Source organism: Pogona vitticeps, chromosome 7, assembly GCF_051106095.1.
Source record: "Pogona vitticeps strain Pit_001003342236 chromosome 7, PviZW2.1, whole genome shotgun sequence".
In the NCBI taxonomy this organism is placed as follows: domain Eukaryota; kingdom Metazoa; phylum Chordata; class Lepidosauria; order Squamata; family Agamidae; genus Pogona; species Pogona vitticeps.
In genome coordinates this window covers 19,488,196-19,509,259 of record NC_135789.1, presented here as the reverse complement: position 1 = coordinate 19,509,259, position 21,064 = coordinate 19,488,196, and the positions used below count along the sequence as shown (strand labels likewise).

At 42.8% G+C, this 21,064-nt stretch overlaps 1 protein-coding gene and 1 long non-coding RNA gene across 2 annotated transcripts in view; one reads left to right on the top strand and one right to left on the bottom strand.

Moving 5' to 3' along the window:
- The window catches only part of LOC140702916 (uncharacterized), a 93,376-nt gene that overhangs the window by 9,017 nt on the left and 63,295 nt on the right, over positions 1 to 21,064 (bottom strand). The gene's annotated exons all lie outside the window — the stretch shown is intronic.
- LOC144583993 (uncharacterized) lies at positions 5,090 to 14,172 on the top strand. Its single transcript, XR_013537968.1, has 2 exons — positions 5,090 to 10,974; positions 13,188 to 14,172. It is a non-coding gene; the product is annotated as an uncharacterized LOC144583993 (long non-coding RNA).

The window sequence follows — 21,064 nt, the reverse complement described above, 5'->3', positions numbered from 1 at the left end:
TGAGTTCAGACCTTAACAGCTATCAAGTTATAATCTGTTGGGTTCTTTGAGAAAAGAAGCCTGAGGGGAGAGATATGTTTTTTCTTTCTTTCTTTTTTCAACATGGTGGACAACTGATACTTTGTATTGGTCCGTTCTCTATGGTTTGTTATTTGTTTTCCTTTGTTAAGTTATGTCTCATTATTTTTTACCTCACCTGATCCTGATTTCTGCCGGTCTTATGTACTGTCACAGGGATTGGAATTTCAGGGGATGAGCGAAAACCTCTGGCTAGATGTTCTTCTTAGAACATCACAGGATGTTCAACGTGGTCCCCCCCTCCACTTGACAGCAGTAATGTCATTAACATTCAGAAAATCATGGGAACCGAATAAGCCCACCTGGGCCAGTCCCCTTTCACCATTAATCGGGCCTTCCACAATTCTGGAAGACCCTGCTGCCCGAAGTTTGCCTGGCTCCCTCACTAGGCCCCTTTAAAAAGTTATTAAAGACCTGGATGTTCAGACCAGTTTTCCTAGAGAAATCAACTACCGATGCAACAGTATCTTCGGTAATGCACTAATCTATATACTGCCATATTTTATGCTGTTATTTATATAAATTTGATCTATTTTTCACTCGTCCTTCACTTTATTTTTCGTTTGCATTTTAACCCTGATGTTATTTTATTTTGTTATTTGATGTTTATCACTGTTGTAAGCCACCCAGAGTAGCTCTGGCTTCCAGATGGGCAATAGATAAATGAGTCAATAAATTATAGCTCTTTTGTAAAAATCGAAATTAATGTGGGCAACATCAACAAAATTCATGGGCACAGAATTGCATGTGCAGCACATAAATTCCCATAAACACCTCATAGGCCAGCTGGGCTAGTCACTTCTTGTCATGCACTGCTGGAGTCCTTCTCCAGTGGTGTGCCAATCTAGAATGGAGCTCAGCTGGCCCTTCCCTGCCTCCTCCTGCAGTCAACCAATCATTAGCTCAATGGGGAGAATCCTTGTCTTGCTTCATCAAAGTGGTCAGCTGCCAGAGGAGGCAGGGAGGGGCTGAGCCACTTCCCAGACTGGAGCACCAACAGGGAGAAATGACCCTGGTGGTGCATGACAAAGTGTGAGTGGCCCAGCCAACGAAGGGAGTATGAAGAGGTTATGTATTATGTTGGCAGAGTCAGAATTAATTTGGGCCCCTCTCTCCTTTTTGGATATGATAGCATTAAGCAGGGGATGGGAGTTGATGGCCTGATAGTCGCCTTCAAAATCAAATGATAAAATCATTTGACACCATAGGTGGGGGGGGGACTCGCAGTTGCATGACTGGGGATGTCAGGAATGTCCTCTTCATTCCTAATCATCTTTGTTGACCTGTCTGGCTAAGCAAAATAACAAACGGGGCCAGTTTCCACTATGCTCATTAACCTTAAGAACAGCACCCTTCTAAAATACAGTTGCAGCCTCTCCATGTGCAACTCAGATGCAAACTGGCAAGTTCTAAAAACTTCACAGAAACACTAAAACACAAGAAGACTGAGGGCAAAAATGATTCCACTGCTGCCAGCACATCAGGAATGCCCCTCCTTAAAGGTGCTACTCCACTAGGGGAAGGGGTCAATATAAGTTCCCAGTTTCACCAGCCTTTGAACCCTAGGCTGAGTGAAACCTAGAAGGTGTGGAAATGGATAAATATGGGGAAGCTTCCAACCCTACATTTCCCTGTGACGGACAGGTCAGGAATCACTGTCCATCACAATGGAATCATGATTCAGGAGCCAATGGTTGTACAGAAGAGGCGGAACTAAGGAAATATAAGAAGATTGGAAAACAGTTAAAGATCAGTTAGAGTTTGAGTTAGGGATGAGTTAGGGATCTGAGTCAGAGTTAGGAACTTCAGTTAGTGATATCAGTTAAGGTAGTTAGGACCAGTCTTGTGATAGAGAAGAATAGAGAGATAGAGAACAAGATATGAAATGAATAAATACTTTGACTAACATGATTATACATAAACAAATATAAATGTTACCAAAGCACAACAGATTGAATGAATAAAATAAACCATCCATGATTAACTTTATATGATTTACTTATGAACACTTAAATAAACATTGTTTTATTGAATAACACTGATTTAATAGTCATATTTGATATAGTGAGGAATAACTCCTCTGGTCACAGTGGAAAAGGGTTGAAAATTAAATGTCATACCCGAAAGTGAACCTGGGTTGTGTGGAAGAACAAAAAGGGGAACTGGGTGTGTGTGACAAGTGGTGAGCAGTGGTTGGGATTCAAATGAAATCCAGTGAGCCCAAATAAAGTGAGATTTATTAGGTTGGGATTCGAATGAAAATCCAGTGAGCCAGAATAAAGTGAAATTTATTAAGCTGGCCATGAATGAAAAAGAAATCCAGTAAGCCAAAAATAAAGAGAAGTTTTCTGAGTCTGAGATTCAAAGGGAAGGAATACCAGAAAGCCTAGAGAAAATCTCTGAGTCTAGGAGACTTGTTTGAATAGTGAATAGTCAAAGTGAAGGGGTAGGCCCTAGATCTGAAGGGATAGCTTGGAAGGGACTCCAGATCACTAGAACTTATTAATAAGAAAAACAAGTAAAAGACTCTGAGGAGATTTCTAAAGAGTTCACCTCAAGCTGAGGGAGAAAGGACAAGAAAGGATCTAGCTTTAAGATCCCAAAGCTCTGAGGAGAGGGAGCATAAAGGGAAATAAAGTGGATGCCTAAGTCCAGATAAATAGCTGAGGTAGAATTGGGAAAGACTTATCAGAAAAGAAATACAGTGGTGCCTCGCATAGCTAGGTTAATCCATTCCAGATTAACCCTCGCTATGTGAAAACATCGCTGTACAGAACGGGGAAGCCCACTGGAACACATGAAACATCGTTTAATGCATTTCAAATGGGCAAAAAACTCACCGGTCAGCGATGTTTCCAGGGTCCAGCAGCCATTTTCGCGCCCTCAGTAAGCGAGGGCAGGGCGCGAAAACGCAGCACGTGGCCATTTTGGGGCTTCCGGCAGCCATTTTGGAGCCGCCAAACACCTGATCTGTGGGCATCGCTTTGCGAAGATCGGTAAGCGAAACGCTTACCGATCATCGCAAAGTGAATTTTGCCCATAGGGGCCATCAGTATGCGATCGCATTTGCGATCGCGAATACCTCATCGCTATGCGATTTCGTTGTTCTGCGGTGCACTCGTTAAGCGAGGCACCACTGTATTGCTTGGAAAATCTGGGTGTCTGTAGACCAAGAGATACAAAATAACAGACACAAGGAACAGCAAGGTTGAAGCCCAAAGATACAACGTAGCAATCTTAAGCTGCCAAAAGAAAGCTACATAGTTTAAATCTCTAACACAGAAAAAAAGAGGTCATTTTAAATTGGGGCTTGTATATTGGAATTGGTGAGAAAGTAGCCTGCCAACTTAATAAAAATATAAACGGTTAAGTATGACTTCCAAAAGAGGGAAGAAGTCAGTTATGGAACTTGCTGAGAGTCAGATTTTACCTCAGGAAGGGGAAATTTCAGATCAAGAGGGCCAGGAATATGAGAGCCCAAGGGAACAGGAGGGTGCCTCAGGGGGAGAAAACTCACTGGAGTTTCAAAAAAGGAAAATAGAGAAAGAATATGAATTCTGGTTAAAACAATTAGAAAGGAAAATTAGAGTTGAAGCAGAAGAGACAGCTGGAGGCAAGAGAAAGGGCTGAAGCCAGACAGATGGAAATGAGGGGAAAAGAGAGGCAACGCCAATTAAAAATGAAACAATTCGAATTAAAAATCCAAAACTATAATAATACGGATTCAGATCCTGAGGGGAATGAATCAAAAACAGCTGAAAATATAAAAGAAGTAAGAAACTCAAATTATTCTGAGAAAAAAATTGGAAGGAAAGCTTGGGATGAGAGAAAGACAGAACCCAAAGAGTGCCTCAAAGATCAACTGACAGTTGGAAGCCATTTTAGAGAGAGACCCTCAGAGCAGTAGCAACAGAAGGGTAAAAGCTTTGAAGAGAAGGGAGACAGAACCCCATATAATGAACAAATAAATTAAAAAACTTGTTTTGGTGTTGGGAAAGCAGATCATTTTATTTCAAATTGTGAATTTATTAAAAACAAAAAATGGGACAACAGAAAACGGGGAGTTCTACCTAAAATATGTACTGTATACAAAAGCAGGATGAAGGGTCTGAAACAAACCAGCACAGTGGCAGTTTAACTGACACAGTGAAGCAGGATCAACTGCCTCCTCTAGCAGATATTATTCACTGCTATTACATTAAAACCAACAGAGAATTGATGAAGTCAGCTGAAGAAAATATTTATATTAACAACATCAAGTACCTAGCATTGAGAGACTCTTGTTCTCAGATAACTATATGCCATACAGATATTATTCCACAGGAAGACATCATTCCAAATGAGAAAATTTCAGTTAAAGGAATTGGGACAGAATTAATTAAGTTACCCATGGCTAAGGTGCATATAAAGTATGAAGAGTGGACTGGTAAATTCAAAGTAGCTATTTCAGATCAGATCCATACACCGTGTCTAATTGGTTTAGATTTGATTAATTATATTAAGACTGATGTGATCACCACACATTCACAGACAGAAAAGATAGAAAATCTTTATGGTAATAGTGAGGGTCCTAAGGAAGTTATAAGTGTCAGCCAATCACCTGAATTTGTAGGAGGCATAGATATAATAAAGTCTCAGAAAAGGAGTTTTAAACCAGAACAAGAAAATGATTTTACTTTGCTACAAACTTGTAATGCAGTTAAAGAAGAACCAGAAATTTCAGAATCCCCTAAAAGATTCTTTATAGATAGAAATACAGTGGTGCCCCGCATAGCGACGTTAATCTGTTCCAGGATTAATGTCACTATACGAAAACATCGCTAAATGGAAAGAAAACCCCCATAGGAACGAATTAAACCCTGTTTAATTCGTTCCTATGGGGCAAAAACTCACCGTTCAGCGAGGATCCTCCATAGGGGCGGCCATTTTCCCCACCTCGGTAAGCGAGGAATCCATCCAGAAAAGAAAGGGGTGCCATTTTGGAACCGCCGATCAGCTGGCATTCCAGAGAACTTCAGTGCATTCGAATGCAGCTCAGCACCACCCTCAGCTCTTTTTCAGAGCCCAGGACAGGTGAGAAGCTCTGAAATAATTCGGGATGAGACTATGGGTTTGCCAGAAGAGGGAGAGCAAGGGATTTTCCAAAACATTAAAGCAACTGCTGTGACTGAGAGCCCTCACATCAGCTTAGAAGCAACAGCAGTTCAAGGGGGAGTAAGATACCAGCAGGATGATGTAATAGAGACTCAGCTCAATTCTTTGCCAGGACTTGTGTCAGCAGATCTTGATGCATGTCAGATCTCAAACAACCCCCCTTCTCGTAGCCCCGAGGGAACAGTGAAATCAGACACTGTTAGGTTGGCAGGGACCCCGTGTACTTCATGGCAGTTTGGGAGTAATGAGATTTACCATGGGGGTGGCCTACTCACTGCACCGGAGCAGTCTGCTGAGAAGGCTGGAGGAGTGAAGGTTTTCTCAGAGTCATCGCCAAGTGCCATAGTAGTTGATAGTGGAGCGGTTTTGCAGCATGGACTTTCACATTGTTTCAATAGTACAAGTGAATGTGGAGCTAATTCTGTAAGCTTGCTTAAAGATAGAAAGCTGCATTTGAACCTGTCAGATTGTGAGACTGTTTCTAACACAACCAATGAAGGGGGAAGCGCTAACTTTTTGGGATTACAAAGTACTGATGTTTCTCCAGAGACTGAAATCATATCTGGAAACTTTGGCCCAGTACCACAGTTAACCTTCTCAGAAAGATCTTTAGAAAGAAAAGCAGAGGTTTGGGACCATACTTATTTTCAACAGCCTATTTTCCAAGGAAGTGGTGAGAATGCTGATACTGTTTGAGGCTATGCAGAGTACTCCCGAGGGAACTTTGATGCAACAGCGGCCTCTTGTGACCAAACCTGATAGCACAGCTAATTCAGCAATACAGGTATTCAGGGGTGTGGCATTTCTGGACCAAGGCGTGGAAGGTATTGATCAATTTAGCCCAGGACAGATATTGGAGTCTGTGTTAGCTAATCACCAAAACGTCTTCTCGAATTCACCGGGAGAAACTAATGTGGTGAAACATTTTATTACAGTCAATGATGGTTTGACTGCTGTTTCTGTTCCTATGGACCTAGAAGGGACTAAGGGCAATTTAGTGTCTGGAACTGTTGAAAGTCTTATTTTACAAAGAGTGATTGAACCATGTAGAACAGCTGTGTTCAATACTATTTCAGTGTGTCAAGGCAAACAGGATGGTCTCAAAGTGGAATTAGATTTTAGCCAGTTAAATAAGTTCACGGAGACTGAGACAATTCCTACAGTCAATGTTGACACGTTAGTTGAAATTGTTGCAAACGCTGAATACATTTCTGTGATTGGAATAAAAGGAGGGCTTTATCAGATTTTAATTAAAGAGGAACATCGCCCTTATACATCATTTACTTGCCCTCAGGGAATTTACCAACTCAGAAAACTAGCACCTGGAATGAAAAATACCTATGTTACAGTTCAGAAATTGGTTGATGAATTGTTTGGTGATTTATATTATGTGATTGGCTATGTAGACAACCTTGTAATTCACAGCCCTGATCCAATGTTACATGTAAAACATATAGAAACGGTACTTTGCAGATTGAGGAGCGCAGGATTGAAAGTGCAAATGGATCATTGTGTTTGGTTTGATGGGAAGGTGTCCTATTTAAAATATTTGGTTGGAAATAATTGTTCTCTACCTGAGTATTTTAGAGTGAAAGCTATTAATGATTGGCCTGTTCCTACAGAAAGAGAACAGATATTGGTATTTTTAAGATTAGTTGACCATTTCCAAGGATGCATTAATGGTTACAGAGATTTGGTGTCACCTCTAAAGAAATTAATAAGGAAAGCAAGATCTGTTGCAATGCAGTGGACACGAGAATGCAACCAGTCTTTTGAGTGTTTAAAGATGTTACTTATAACAGAACCAATCTTGCAATCAGCTAACTTTGCTAAACCCCTTAGCTTATGTGGCCAGAAAGTTGAACGAAAGAGAGAGAAAGTATAACTCTCAGGAGGGAAATGCATATTCAATTTTGTGGGCTCTTCATGTTTTCAGAATATATGGATGTACACGGAAAGTGGTTATTCAAGCAGACAAAAATGCTTTGACATTCTTAGAGAAGCAGAGACATCGAAGCCCAAGATTAATGCAGTGGTATTTCAGATTGCAAAAGTATGATTTTGAGGTTGAACATCTACCTGGAAAGAAGGCTTTAATTGCTCACTGTTTATCTCGAATGTTTAGTGCAGATGCAAGGGGAGAAAATGGCTAGAATTGATAAAGCTCTGATGTTTAATTTTCTTGATATTCTGTATGACAATGTTCCTGAGCATACTTAGAGTGTTTTATCTATTATTACTTCATATCAGTATATTGGTTTGTCAAGTTATTATAATGTTAACCCTGGTTTCATTATTTTACTGTTGGATGACTAGAGTATCTGAGCATATGCAGAGTGATGTATTTGATTAATTATACTAACATGTTTATTCTTCTGTTTTTCAGACTAGTAGAAGTGTCTAACACAATTTTCTCTCATGTATGGTAAATACTGTAATTATAATAGTTCTTATGTAACAATTGTTTTGCTATTTTAGAATCATATTTGAAATGTATTACTTTATGCTCATGTTAATATCTTTCTCTATTTTGTTACTACTTAATTATGGCATCTCATCTTATTCAGTTATCAAAATTAAAACTTAAATTGTTTGAGAATTTTGTTAATCTTCCGGGGGCTTGTGATGAGATGGGTTTTTGAGTTAAAATCTTTTAAGGCATATGGGTTTTGTAATTAAGAAATGAGCCAGAGAGGTTCCATCTTGTTTCTTTGTATACAGTAACTTTGCTATGCTGACAGGTTATTTTCTGGGCGAGCAGAGAGAATGTTATTCTGAAAGCCCGAGAAAGGACTCGGTGTGATTAGATGGGAATTCTTGTGACTCTTTGATAAAGTACAGTAACCCAAATAGCATCTGGTGCATATGAGAAAGAAGTCATGGGGTGCAACAGGACTGTTTGCCTAGTAACGAACTCTGATTGGATGACATCGTGGGAAGGTGCGATAAGCCCTTGCCAGTTACTCTTGAAAAAGGAACTTTTTCCCTATGGACATTGTCTTTCCAGACCGATCCTTCAGTCATTCGTGACACATGGGACTAACCTTTACTATACTGGATTACCTATGGACTTATGGGATTTTTCCCTAAGGACTATGCATGGACTATTTTCTATGGACTGTTCTATGGAATATTCTTTAGGGACTTCTTTTCTTGGAATAATCCATATGGACTATGCTCTTGTAATTTTGTAAGGACTATGGTACATTTACTGGATTTGACTTTTCTAAGGACAATGGGACTTTTACTGAATCTTTCTTTTTAGTACAGGATTCTTGTTCTACAGGATCACTGAGGACTATAGCCTTTTTATAACCTACTTGGATTATTTTGTTTTTACTAATGATTTCCTGGACTGGAACTGTTTTTATTCTTTTTAATGGCTTTTTGTGTTTTTGTAAGGTTTTTGAACTCTTTTCTATTTTTCATGTTTTCTTTGCCTCACTACATCTTTGTAACTAAACAGCACAATGCTAGTTTATTTGCTTTGGTTTAATTTGGCTTTGATACTTAGTAACATGCTTATTCTTTAATAAAATAAAGATTATAAAACTCAATTGGTTTCCTGAACAGTACACTTGTCATAGGGTCATCTGAGAGTGCTGCCTCGGCCTAGCTTACTTAGAGTCCTGTCAGTGGTGCAAGTTAAGTCTAAGGACTACATAGCCCACTTGACCATTTCATAATAATATCTGAGAGTACAAGGGTGTTCTTATGTGGGCAGACCTGTGAGAAGGAGTGTTGTATCATGGCTAGCTGAATTTGGACTCATTCAGCCCATTTTAGCATGTGCAAACTCCTGATTGCTCTCTGTCCAGGCTTACACGTGTTTTTGGACCCGTGTTTGCTCACAGTTGGTAGTTTTAAATTTCTGGGTACTTACATCTCAGAGGACCTCTCATGGACTATAAATGCCAACATGCTAATGAAGAAGGCACAGAAGAGGCTGTATTTCCTGAGAATGCCCGGCAAGTTAAATTTATCTCAGCATTTACTTCTGTCATACTATCGTAGCACCATTGAGAGTGTCCTAACCTATGGCATTCTGGCATGGTTTGGGAGTAGCTCTGTAGCGGACAAAAAAGCTCTACAGAGAACCTTTAAAATTGCCCAGAATATCATCAGGCTCCAGCTACCAACCCTAGATGACATCTTCACATCCCGCTGTCTAAGGAAGTCACACAGCATCCTGAGAGACTCTTCCCATCCTGCTTATAACTTTTTTGAACTGTTACTGTCTGGCAGAAGATATAGAACAATTAAGACTCGGACCACACGTTTTCTCAATAGTTTTTATCCCAGCGCTATAATTGCAATTAATAATGAGCTTAAAGACCACCAGTAGTGAATAATTAGTTGGACTGTGTTACTTGGCCTGCAGTGTAGATGTTTGTATTTTTAGTGGGGGATTTTTTAGTGGGTGGGGAGTGTTTGGGGAATTTTATGTGTGTGCATGTGTCTGGTCTCTGGGTGTCTGTGAATTTCGTTGTATGGGTATACTGTGTATATACTTACAATGACAATTATTATTATTATTATTATTATTATTATTATTATTATTATTATTATTATTATTATTATTATTATTATTATTATTATTATTATTATTATTATTATGTGGGTTCAAATTAGAAAGAGGATTGTTGTACCATGTGGATCGGGAGGGAGAAAAACAGTTGGTGGTACCGGTGAAATGGAGGAAAGATGTATTACGGGTAGCCCACGATATACCTACTGCTGGTCATTTGGCGACAGAGAAAATGCAGGCATGAATAATCAAACGATTTTGGTGGCCAGACATCAATAGAGAAATACAACAATTTTGCAAGACGTGCAGAGAATGCCAAATGACACAATCCAAACCTGGACCTGGGGCCCCTTTAATTCCAATGCCTTTAGTAGATCACCCCTTTGACAGAGTAGGCATTGATATAGTGGGACCACTGACCAAATCAGCGGGAGGACACACTCATATTTTAGTGCTGATCGATTATGCCACCAGATACCCAGAAGCTATTCCCTTAAGGTCCACGACAGCTAAGGTAATAGCAAGAGAATTGATGTAGGTTTTTACCAGACTGGGATTTCCTAAAGAAATTTTGACAGATCAAGGCAGTACCTTAATGAGCCTTACATTGAAAGAAATGTGGAAACTTTTAGATGTAGAACCTGTCCACACTTCTGTGTATCACCCGCAAACGAATGGATTAGTGGAACGATTTAACAAAACTCTTAAGGGCATGTTGCGGAAATTAGTGATGGAAAAACCTCAACGGTGGCACTTATTAGTGGCACCACTCATGTTTGCTGTCAGAGAAGTACCACAAGCATCTACAGGGTTCTCTCCTTTTGAGATGATGTATGGGTGGAATCCCTGAGGAATTTTAGACCTAATCAAAGAGAAGTGGGAAAGTGGTACCGACAACTCACACTTGACAGTACAACATGTACTTGAAATGAGAGATCATTTAAGAAAGGTAGCAGAAATTGCTAAAAATAACTTAGGACAAGTACAAGTTGGGCAAAAAAGAAGATATGACTCAAATATATCACCCCGAACCTTTATGCCAGGGCAGAAAGTTTTGCTGCTACTACCTGCAGAAAACGCGAAGTTGTTCGCGAGATGGCAAGGTCCTTATGAAGTAATCAGACAGGCAAAGTAGATTATGAAATCAAAACCCCATATAAGAAGAAAAAGACAGGAATATACCATGTAAATTTATTAAAAGAATGGCATGAGAGGTACTACATACACATGCAGAAACCTTTATTGGCATTACAGGGTACAGGGAGTACACAAGATAGTTACATTCCAATACCGGGTGGGGGGAAGGGTGAGGTTGGGATTATAGTAGGCTAGGTTCAGAGAGATTTACAGAGGGTTTAGGGTAGGGGGAGGGGGGAGGGGAGGTCTTCATAACAGTTAGAAGAAAGTCAGCAACTTGACTAGTGATAAAAGGCGAGAAATCACTCAGGAGTATGGGGGTAAGGTCGGGGAAAAAAGGGGAGAGGGAAGAGAGGAGTGGGCCTAGTAGCCGCTTATGGGGGATGTTGTGGGATGGGCACCGGAGTAAGATGTGGTCCAAGGAGTCGGGTTCGGATGCACAAGAGTGACACAATCTGTTGGGGCGGGGGATTCGAGTGAATCTCCCAAGATGGGCTGCAGATGGGAAGATATTCAGCCTAGCGAGCATAAAAGCTCATCTTTTTTGAGGGTTGGACAATTGGTTAAAATAATTGGAGAGGCGGCCAAGGGAGGGGGATAGGCCAAAAGCAAGAGGAGAGCAGGTGGGGTTCAATTGGGAGAATAGGGTTGCATGTTCAAGGTCATAAAGGTTAGATCTAATGATTTGATATGCTGAGTTGAGGTTCATGTCGGCGAGAGTTTCGACAGAGAAAGATAATGACAATAGTTTGGCTTCTATGAAGTGAAACCACGTAGAAGTGTAGGGGTCCTTTAATAAATCTTGTAGGATCGAGTCAGAGGGGGTTAGGAGGTGAGTTCTGAGCCAGAACTTGAAGGTGGTGGTCCAGGCTAGGGTAGAGGGTAAGTGAATACCCAGTTCTAGAGTAATGGTGGAAAGTCTGATAAGATTAGGGATCCCGAGGATTTTCCTAAGAAAGGAGGCAGCCACCTTATCGATTTCAGAGTTTGCTGCCTCGATCCAAATTGGGACTCCATAAAGTAACTGGGAAATTGTCTTGGAGTATAAAATTTTGGTGGCAGCAGGTACATACTGATTACCAGAATGAAAGTGAAAACGGGAAATTGCACTGAGGGAGAGAGAGGAAGAAGCGATTGCGGAGGTGCGGTGTGGGCTCCATGAGTGCCGAAAGTGGAAAAGAATCCCCAAGTATCTGAAGGTCTGGACCTGTTGGTATGTGGAGTTACCAATTCTCCAGGGAGACGGGGCCCAGGATTTGCCAAAAACCAGTATTTTGGTTTTCTCTGAATTTATGGTTAGGTCGTTGCTGGAACAGTATTGTTGAAAGGAGAGGAGGAGCTTGCGGAGGCCCAATTTAGTGATAGAGAGGAGAAGGGCGTCATCCACATACATAAGAAGAGGGGTAGACGAGTTGTTTAGAGCAGGGGGGGAGTCAGTGCCAGTTAGGGAGGAAGGGAGGTCAGCGAAGAAGAGGTTGAATAGGAGGGGGGCTAGGATACATCCCTGGCGTACGCCCTTGGTGACAGGGATATTATCTGTCAGGGTGCCAGCACGGTCGATCCTGATTCGGCATGTATTGGAGGAATGTAACCTCTGTATTAGAAACAGGAGGCGTTGATCAATCCCCCAGTTGGAAAGTTTCCTCCAAAGTAAGTCTCTATTGACCGAATCAAATGCGCCTTTGAGATCGATAAAGGCTGAGTACATTTTGGCACCATAGTGTTTAGTGTATTTGTTAATCAGGAAGGAGAGTGTGAGAGTATGGTCCAGGGTGGAGGCGCCTGGGCGGAAGCCAATCTGTTCTTTACCGGGGAGTCCAATAGCAGAGGACCAAGAGGTGAGTTTCGAAAGGAGATATTTGGAGTATAGTTTTCCTATAAAGGATAGGAGACTGATGGGTCTGTAATTGTTTGGGAGGGAGGGGTCACCTTTTTTGAAAATTGGAACGATAGTTGAGGAAAGCCAGGGAGAGGGGATAAGGCCGGAATTATTGATAAGAGTAAAGAGGTTAGAAAGGAAGGGGGACCACCATGAGGGGTTGTTGAGTAGAAATTCGGGGAGGATACCATCTGGGCCAGGGGCTTTCCGGGGTTTCAGGGAGGAAATCAGCTCAGTGATTTCTTCTGGGGTAACCGGGGGCCAGGGTGGGAGGTTGGGAGGAGGGGCAGAATTGGTTAGAGTAGAGCGAGAGGAAGTAAAGGTTGTAGAGAAATGCTCCATCCAAGCAGAAGCTGGTATGAGAGTCGACGGGCAGGGGGCAGCAAAAGGAGATGAGTGGGAGACCGAGAGGTACTATGGGGAGAGAATGTCGAAGAAGACTTAGGACCAGAATCCTCCATGTATAGTAAAGATCAAGAAGAGATACCTTTGGGAGAGGGACTGGACAACCTACAAATAGAACAAATAAGAAGTGTAGAGAAAAGAGTTTAAATATGTGTTTTCCTCTAAACCAGGCACTACCCAAATGGCAGAACACTGTATCAATACAGAAGCTGGTGTGGTGATACGTAGTGGGAGGAGAAACTGGCCTTTCCATTTGAAAGAAGTCATTAACAAAGAGGTGGAGGAGATGCTGAGGTTAGGAATAATTGAGCCGTCTCGTAGTCCGTGGCGGAGTTATCCTGTAGTGGTTCCTAAACCAGATGGGAAGGTTAGGTTATGTATTGATTTCCGAAAAGTTAATGAAGTATCGAAATTTGATGCTTATCCGATGCCACGAATTGAAGATTTATTAGAGAGGCTAGGGGGCGCTATTTACTTAACTTCACTAGATCTTACGAAAGGTTACTGGCAAATTCCATTGAGGGCTGGAGATAAGGAAAAGACAGGCTTTGTTACGCCAAAAGGATTATTCCAATTCCAAAAAAATGCCGTTTGGCTTGCATGGAGCCGGGGCCACCTTTCAAAGATTAATGGATTAAATTCTGGAACCAGTTAGCGAGTTTGCCGGGGCTTACATTGATGACATCCTTATTTTTAGCAGAAATTGGGAGGAACATGTAACCCACATAAAGAGGGTGCTAGAAGTGCTTAGAAGAGCAGGTTTGACAGTCAATCCATCTAAATGGCCCGAGAAAAGGTATGATTTTTAGGACATGTAGTGAATAAAGGAGGAATACAGCCATCGGTGGAGAAAGTGGATAAAATATCTGATTGGCACACGCCTAGAACAAAGAAAGAAGTACAACAATTTTGGGGGCTAGCAGGATATTACAGGCAATTTGTACCAAATTTTGCAGATTGCTGCGCCTTTAACTGACCTTACAAAGAAAAAGATGAACAAGCACATTAGGTGGGGTGAAAAAGAACAGAAAGCCTTCGATAAGTTAAAAGGAATTCTCAATGAATTACCCAAAAGATATGCGCCTGATTTCTCTCTTCCCTTTATCTTACAAACAGATGCATTAGATAGGGGGGTTGGGGCGGTACCGGCCCAAGAAAGACAAGGAACAGAATACCTTATTATGTATTTGAGTAAAAAAAATTGAGCCCACGAGAACAAAAATACGCCACAATTGAAAAGGAAGCACTAGCCGCAAAATGGACCATTTTGACACTGAAATATTATTTGTTGGGGGCACCTTTTACTTTAATAACCGATTGTTACATACAGCACTGATGTTACCTGTCTGTCATGGGTTTGGAGGGAAAGTTCCATCCTATGGGGAGTGGAAGGCGGGACATCAGGAGGAGGGGCTGTACTGTATATATATGTGGAGCGTGTGTGGTGAAGTTTAGCAGACGCTGGGATGTGAAGAAGCAGCAGCTGGGAAGAAGAAGCTGGTGTGGGAGTCTGTGTGTCAGACAGGGTACTACTGTGTGTCAGAGTACCAACCTGATAGGTTCAGGTGTCTGTTGGTTAGCCAGAACTGATAGGTTCAGGGTCTGTGCTTCAAGTTAAGGGTTCTGTGTGAACCAAACTGTGTGTATGTATGAGTGAAACTAAGCCACGTTACTATATCTTATTCACCTGATTGTTTTATTTTTCCCTGTGTGTATTTAAATAAACCTTATTCTTTTATTTGTTTAAAAATCCATCCCTGGTCTGTGTGACTTCTTATAGGGAATGGTTGGTGGCAGCTTAGTTAACGTGTGGCAGATCCCAGTAGGTCTGGGTTTGTCACATTGATTGGTGTCCAGCGTGTGGGATACGACTGGTCCAGTTGTCCAGTGGTCCAGCAAAGCCTTGGCACGTGTGCCCAGAGCAAGGGGGGTCTAGTCAGGGACAATCTGAGGCGCGTAGATAATCTTCTAGGTGTACCTCAGGGGGAGGTGCGCTAGTGGAAGAACGTGCCAACTGGGGAGACTAGATTAGGGTGCTCTGAGGCAGCCTGTTTTTGGCGGGAAAAAAGCTGAGGCAAAACTGTGTAGTAGCAGTGATCTAGCCTGCCTGCTGAGAGGCCTAGCAGAGGGGGGTAGACTCTAACTCGCTACAGTTGCAAGTAGTGCTGAAGGACAGCAGCAATCTATAGAAAGCTGGTTCTGAGGCAAAAGAGAAAAAAAAAGTGGTCGTTTTATTTTGAGGCTTGACTTTTTAAAGCAGCCTGTTCTGGGGGGGAGTATGCCCTTGACTCGAAGCCAAATGGCAGAAATGGGTGAAGTGAAAGACCCCCAGGTTGACCAAGGTTCTGAGGATGAATTTGGCTCAGTGCAGGGGGACAGCACGGGAGAACAAAACCCAGAACTCAGAAAAATACTCATAGCCCAACAGCATGAACTGAGGGTGAGGGAAATGGAGGAAAGGGAAAGAGAGAAACAACGGCAATTTGAATTAGAGAGAGAGAGAGAGAGAGAATGGAGAGGGAAGAAAGAATGGAGAGAGAGAAAATTGCTCTGGAAAAAGAAAGGATGGCGTTTGAGTTAAGAAAATTGGAAATGATGAACCAGAACAATAATAACAATAGGGATTCTGAGGGAGGCCAATTGTCTAAAGCTGACCTGAAGAAATTCCCTGTGTACCACAAGGGAGATTGTCCTGAGGTGTTCTTTTCCTTAGTGGAAAGAGCGTTTGTGGACTTCTCAGTGAGGGAAACTGAGAAGATGACCATCATGCGATCTTTAATCAGTGGTAGCCTGGCTGAGGTTTATTCAGAGATGCCACAGGAACTGATGAGAGATTTTGCAGAGTTTAAAAAACTGGTGTTTGCCAGACATGGGATAAATGCGGAACAGCTGAGGCAAAGATTCAGGTCCCTCACAAAGAAACCAGAGCAGACTTTTACCCAAGTGGGGGCCCAATTGGTGAGGCTGCTTGAGAAATGGCTATCTCAGGAGGGGACAGAGACCTTTCAGCAGCTTAAAGATTTGATAGCGCTGGAACAGTTCTATTCAGTCCTGCATGGGGAACTGAAATTCCAGGTGAGGGAAAGGAAACCTAGATCTGTGGGCGAAGCAGCAGAGATCGCAGATTTTATTTACCAGATAAGAAAGCCCTTAGGTGAGGAGAAATCTGTAGGAAAATCTAAAGAAACCTACAGCAAGTACTCTCAGGGACCAGGGAAAAGCCAGCAAGGGGGAGGGGCCCATGGTGAAGGGAAGCCCTCAGACATGAAACCAAGACCTCAGATTTTGGAGGGAAAACCAAAACAAGATGAGAGAGAATCAAAATACACCAGAAAATGTTATTTCTGTCAGGGAAAGGGCCATCTAATCTCAGAGTGTGAGAAATTAAAGCAGCTAAAAGGAATTGTGGCTCAGGATTCGAGTGGAACCAAGCCAAAAGCTGTGTTCTGTGTCCAGAAAGAGCAAGGCTCATTGTCACTGAGGGAGCCTGTTGCCATGGCTACTCAATCTGGAACAGCTACATCTGCTGATCAGGCTGAGGAAAATGGTCCTCTTGTAGAGGTCAGGCGCTGCCTGCTGGTGAGAACAGATTCTCAGTTGTTTGAGACAGCAGGGGTGGACGTAGGAATACTTGACCGTCAGTATCGGGGGCTGCGGGACACTTGTTCTCAGGTGACCCTGTGCCATCCAGATATTATTCCTAGGGAATATGTGATCCCAAATGAGAGCATGAAGGTGGCAGGGATTGAGGGGCAGGTAATCTCACTGCCAGTCGCGGAGGTACCTGTCAACTTTCAAGGCTGGAGGGGAGTTTGGCGGCTAGCAATTTCATCGACTCTGCCAGCAGCCGTGCTCGTGGGAAATGACCTGGCTGAACATGTGAAAAGGGTGCTAGTGATTACACGTTCACAAGCCACCACGGGGACAGTTCAGGGGGGTAATGATGAGCCAGAGACGGAAGCAGGGGGGAGTTCAGAAGCTGTGGTGGAACCCTTAACCACAGACAGCAGGTTTGGACAAGAGCAAAAGGCAGACACCACTCTCCAAAAGTGTTTTGAACAGGTGACTGACGCCCAGCTAACACCTGAAACCCCAGTGAGATTTCTAGAGGAAAAGGGGATTTTGTATAGAGAGACCCTGAGGAATATCTCAAAAGGGGGAGATGGGATCAGAAGTCAGCTAGTGGTACCTGAAAAGTATCGCCCCATGATCTTACAAAGGGGGCACTCTGACATGTTTGCTGCACACTTAGGGGTGAACAAAACACAGCAGAGAATCACACAGAATTTTTACTGGCCTGACATAGGGAAGCAGATCAGGGAGTTCTGTAAACAATGTGATGTGTGTCAAAGGCAGGGGAATAGCCGTGACAGGACCAAAGCAAAGTTGTGCCCTTTGCCTGTGATTGACACTCCGTTCAAATGCATAGGGGTGGATATTGTGGGACCTTTGCCCAAGGCCACAAAGAGGGGGAATAGGTTCATTCTCACCATTGTGGACCATGCCACGAGGTACCCTGAAGCCATACCCTTGACTAACATTGAAACTAACACAGTGGCAGATGCCTTGGTGGGGTATATGTCCAGGATGGGATTTGCCTCAGAAATAATCACAGATTTGGGAGCATCGTTCACATCGAAGCTCATGAAATGCTTATGGCCAATCTGTGGAATTAAGCACAAGGAAACCACTGCCTATCAACCTGAAAGTAATGGGTTAACTGAGAAGTTCAATGGGACTCTAATGCGCATGATTAGGGCTTACTTGGCAGAGAATCCAAACAATTGGGACCAGAAGCTGCAATCCCTTTTGTTTGCTTATCGATCAGTGCCACAAGCCAGTACCGGGTTCAGTCCATTTGAACTTTTATTTGGGAGAAGGTTGAAAGGGCCCCTTGATTTGATCAAACAAAATTGGGAGCAGATCACCCAGGATGACCCACAAGACGGTGTGACATATATAGACACCTTAATGAATGACCTAAAGAGAAACCTAGAGCTAGCAGCAGAGACCCTGCAAGCTCAAAAGGTCAGAAAGAAAGCTTGGGATGACCAGAACGCCAGGGAGAGGCACTTTGACCCAGGGGAGGAAGTGCTTTGGCCTAGGCTCTGCAAAGAGAACAAACTGCAGCTGGGTAGCCCAGAAATAAAATACTTGGGTCACATGGTAGGGGGAGGAGTGATAAAACCCCTAGAGGCCAAAATAGAAGCAGTTCGTGATTGGCCTAGACCCAACACCAAGAGAAAAGTCAAATCATTTCTTGGGTTGGTGGGCTACTACAGAAAGTTCATCCCGAGGTTTAGCGAGATTGCGGCTCCGCTGACCGATCTGACGAGGAAGAAGGCTGATGACCGCATCCCGTGGACCAGCGACTGTGAGGAGGCGTTCCAGAGGTTGAAGCAGGCGCTCATCAACTATCCAGTGCTGCGTGCTCCAGACTTCGACCGGGAGTTCATCGTCTACACCGATGCGTTTAACAGCGGGGTAGGAGCAGTTCTGTGCCAGGAGGATGAGAATGGTGACCAGCATCCAGTGTCCTACCTGAGTAGGAAACTTCAAAAAGGTGAGAGACATTTGGCAACCGTGGAGAAGGAGTGTTTGGCCATAGTCTACGCGATCCAGAAGGCCAAGCCCTACATCTGGGGAAGACATTTTGTTCTGTGCACTGACCATTCACCACTGCAATGGTTAAAGACAATGAAAACCCACAATAGCAAACTTATGAGGTGGGCTTTAAACTTGCAAGACTATGACTTTGAAGTGAAGGTGGTCAGAGGGTCAGTGAACTGTGTTGCTGACGCCTTGTCAAGAAGACCTGAAGAATGAAGACGGCGAAAGAAACATGGACTATGTATATATATTGATGACAAAAAGTTAAATGTACCTGTTTTTTGAACTTGGTTTGTATGAATAAAGGTAAATTGATGTAATGTATATGGTAAATGTTTAAATGCCTAATTGCTATGGTTAACTTAGAATGTAAGTATAAGTAAGTATGATATGGTATGTATAACTGTTGTTGTGTGTTTTATCCAGGTTGTTTTTTGGGAAAAAGCACCTTAGCTTTCCCCCTACAAAACAACTTATAAAGAGGGGAGGTGTTACATACAGCACTGATGTTACCTGTCTGTCATGGGTTTGGAGGGAAAGTTCCATCCTATGGGGAGTGGAAGGTGGGACATCAGGAGGAGGGGCTGTACTGTATATATATGTGGAGCGTGTGTGGTGAAGTTTAGCAGACGCTGGGATGTGAAGAAGCAGCAGCTGGGAAGAAGAAGCTGGTGTGGGAGTCTGTGTGTCAGACAGGGTACTACTGTGTGTCAGAGTACCAACCTGATAGGTTCAGGTGTCTGTTGGTTAGCCAGAACTGATAGGTTCAGGGTCTGTGCTTCAAGTTAAGGGTTCTGTGTGAACCAAACTGTGTGTATGTATGAGTGAAACTAAGCCACGTTACTATATCTTATTCACCTGATTGTTTTATTTTTCCCTGTGTGTATTTAAATAAACCTTATTCTTTTATTTGTTTAAAAATCCATCCCTGGTCTGTGTGACTTCTTATAGGGAATGGTTGGTGGCAGCTTAGTTAACGTGTGGCAGATCCCAGTAGGTCTGGGTTTGTCACACCGATCATGCTCTGTTACAATGGTTGAATAGAATGAAAGATTCTAATCCCAGACTTACGCGTTGGTACTTGAGTCTACAACCATTTGCATTTTGTGTGAAATATAAAAAAGGTTCAAGTCATGCTAATGCTGATTATTTTTCGCGACAGGATGAAGGGAAAGAATGAGGTGATGAAGAGTAGATGGCCCACTCCTCGGGGGGGGCGTGTAACAGTGCAGAGGTTGGAAGTGACCAGAAGGGAGAACAACGGGTTAACAAGGAAAGTGAAGAGAGAGAGGGAAAGTTAGAAGTATGTTTGGCGGAGGGGGAGGGGGAGGAGCAAGAGGTGATGGGAGGGTAGGAATATAAGGATGAGGAGGGGGTCGTGTGGTTTAGTAGGGTGGTAAAGGCTTATGAGGAGAAGAAAAGAGGAAAGACGGAGAGCATTCAAGAAACTCCGGTTTCAAGGGTTGGTGAGAGACTTTCTGAATCTAAAGGTGGGCGGTTTATTGCCCAACTCTCCAGATCCTCAAGGGATACCTCAGAAAATAACTGTTCGTGAATGGGATGTGATCATGGCCCCAAGGGAAGCCGAACTGCAGTGAGCAAGAGCGCAACAGCATCGTTCCCTGAGGGTCCAGATGAGAGAGGGTGGATCCACCACGCATGTTGTGGGACGATCTGTGCAGTGAGGAGTCTCCCAACCCCTCAGCTGGCGCCCAAAGAACCTTATGGGGGGCCACGCCATTAACTCCCTGGGACACTGATCAAAGTTTAAAATGTTGTTGGAGATGGCCAGTTGCAGGTGTTGGAATCATTGTTAGCATTTGAAGATGTGCTGGTGGAAGTAGGAGGAAATAAAAGTTCTGATGTTAAATGTATAAAGACTCGCCTGTTGTCATTTCCCGCCGAAATGGAGGGGTCGCCTGAGGGGGATAACGAACCTTTCCACAAGGTATTAGAAAGCCCAATGAAAGGAGTTTTAACCAGGAGATAAAGGAGTATAATAGCTTAGAGAAATGGATAAGAGTTTCAAAATATCACTCTATTATTCTCTGAAAGTCCTGAGAAAATCTATACAAAGATCTTGTGACTAAAGAAAATTCCTTAGTGATGACTTCTGAAAAAGAGGAAAACTTACATGAGGATCAGGAAACATCATGCTACCCTGAGATGGTGAAACTGAAAACTTTAGACGGAAGTAAATTGAAATCAGCAGTAGTAGTATCTAAGGAAAAGATACAGCTAAATGAAAATGCTGATTATTCTGTGTCTGCACC